At 42.3% G+C, this 2,328-nt stretch overlaps 1 pseudogene; it reads right to left on the bottom strand.

Annotated features, from left to right (window-relative positions):
* Positions 1-212: 212 nt before the first annotated feature.
* LOC102856286 overlaps positions 213-2,328 on the bottom strand; it is a 2,744-nt pseudogene continuing 628 nt past the window's right edge.

The following is a 2,328-nucleotide window of genomic DNA, read 5'->3' as shown; positions in this document are numbered from 1 at the left end:
TTTTTTAATTTTTGTGTGAGTGTACCGTCAAATCAGATCTGACTGGTACAGGAGGAGATTGTCCCTCCTTCCCCAGCAGAGCATCTGGTGGATTCGAACCGTGCACCTCTGGGATTATAGTTGCAGCTCCTTGCCACTAGGCCACCAGAGCTCCCCCTGAACACTTGACATTTTTGACAGGATTGTGTGGCTACTTGCTTTCCATCCACACGTCAGTGCTTCACCTGGTCCAGCCTGAGATCTTGATTGATTTCAAACTGTCTATGATCCACTCAGTCTAGGCAAGCTTTCAGTTCAGTGTACCCTTCTTTATCTCAATTATGGATAGTCAATTCCTCTGATTCCTTCTTTCTCCTGGAAGCTCTCCCAATTTATCTAGGCTTTCTCAAGGCTGCTCATTTTCTGCTTCTTGGCTCCTAATTTCTCCAGGAGGATCCTCCTGCCAGTTGACCACTTTAATCTTGAGCTTGCAGGGCACGAGGGAAGAACTAAGTGGGTGTCAGCCTGTGGTTTCTCATTTTCATTTTGCTTGAAGAAGGATTTGGCTTCTTTAGATATAGAAGCCCCCACTTCCTTAGTCACTTTAACTTCTTTACCAGCAAAAGAAAACACTGTGGTGAGCGTGACCTTTTTGGTTTCAAGGCCTTGCTAGTTCTTCAACTTTCACCGATTTACTTCTGTTTATCTCTGCAGCCTCCTCTTCTCTCTTAGCATGTGTTCTTAGAGCCACTCCCCTCATCATTGAGAAAGCTAGCCCAGAGTTCATCCTCCTTTTTTCTTGCATCTTCTGACCCACTGCCTTTTTCCTGCTCTGTCCCCTCATCTTCCTTCTCACTGTTACTCCCTCCAGATACAGCTCCAGCATCCATGTCTTCCTCTCCTGATGAGAGGCCATCCTGTTTTCTCGTCCTGGAAGGAATGCTCTGAATCTTTATTTCCTTTGTGTTGTCTGTGTCTGCTCTTCACCATCCACTTCATCTTCCTTCACTAATTCATCTACACAATCTTCAGTATACTCTCCACCTGATGGCATGTAGCGCTCTTTCTCTGAGGTCGAAAAGTCAGTGGCGTCAAATTCCTCCACGTCACTGCCACACAGATCCACACTGGCTACCCTGAGCAGAACAGGCTACCCTGAAAGACCTACAGATAGTCTACAGAAGTGGGGTGGTGGCAGTGTCTAAAATGTGTTTTTAGTTGCTGTTAGTGCTATTGTTAAGTGCTGTCAAGTTAACCACAACTTATAGTGAGCGACTCTATGAACAATGGCTCTGAACTTTGCCCTGTCCTGAGTCCACTTCGCCACCTCCAACACACCTTTCCTCACAGACACAGACACTGTGTCAATCCTTCTCGTTGAGGGACTTCCTTTCTTGTACTGACCTTCTATCCTTCCAAGCATGATATCCCTCTCCAATAACTGGCCCCACCTGGCAAAATGCTCAATGTATGTGAAATGACATTTCAGTATCCTTGTTTCCAAGAAACATGTTGACGAGGTCAGGCAGTTTTGTTCTCTTGGCAGTTCATGGTATGTTCAATACTCTATTCTAGCACCACAACACAAAAGCATCAATTCTTTTTTGTGTCATCCTAGTAATTGTCCAGCTTTCAGATGCATAGCAAGTAATAAAGATCATTGCTTGCATCAGGAGCACTATATATATTTTTTTTTCTATTTGTATACACTTGTTATTACTTAACTTTACAGTATTTTTTTCACAGTTTACTATATGCAGCCTATCTGTTTGAGGATTATCATTTCTCCACCTTCCCAAGTATAATGTCCCTCTCCAAGGAGTAACCTCTCCTAGCAATATGCCTAAAGTATATGAGATAAAGCTTCATTATTTTTACCGCAAAGGAGCACTATTGTTATACCTTCTCTAAGACGTATCTGTTTGTTCTTTTGGCAGAACACGGGATATTCATCATTCTTCTCCAAAACCACAGCTCAAAGGCATAAATTATTCTTTTGTCATCCTATTTTATTGTCTAGATCTCAGAGGCATAGCAAGTGACTGAAAAAAAAATCATGGTCTTAACAAGACACACGTTAGTCCTCAAACTGAAATCATAACTCCCCAATAATTTGGAAAGGTCCCTGACTACAGACTTTTCCAGCACAATATGTCTCCTGACCACCTGACTGCTGGTATTGATTGTGGATCTAAGTAAAACGAAGTCATTGAAAGTTTCAATAGTTTCTCCTATAGGTCCAGTGACAGGATTTTTATTTCTTGAGGTTGAGATAAAATCCGTAAAATGCTCCAAAAGATAGTGAATTGAATTTCAGACAGATATATGTGTGTGTGTGTGTGTGTGTGT

This window comes from Elephantulus edwardii, unplaced genomic scaffold (genome assembly GCF_000299155.1).
Source record: "Elephantulus edwardii isolate Elephantulus edwardi_28Jun2011 unplaced genomic scaffold, EleEdw1.0 scaffold00034, whole genome shotgun sequence".
Taxonomy (NCBI): domain Eukaryota; kingdom Metazoa; phylum Chordata; class Mammalia; order Macroscelidea; family Macroscelididae; genus Elephantulus; species Elephantulus edwardii.
Note: the sequence above shows the minus strand (reverse complement) of the source record. Positions and strands in the feature narration are given on the sequence as shown.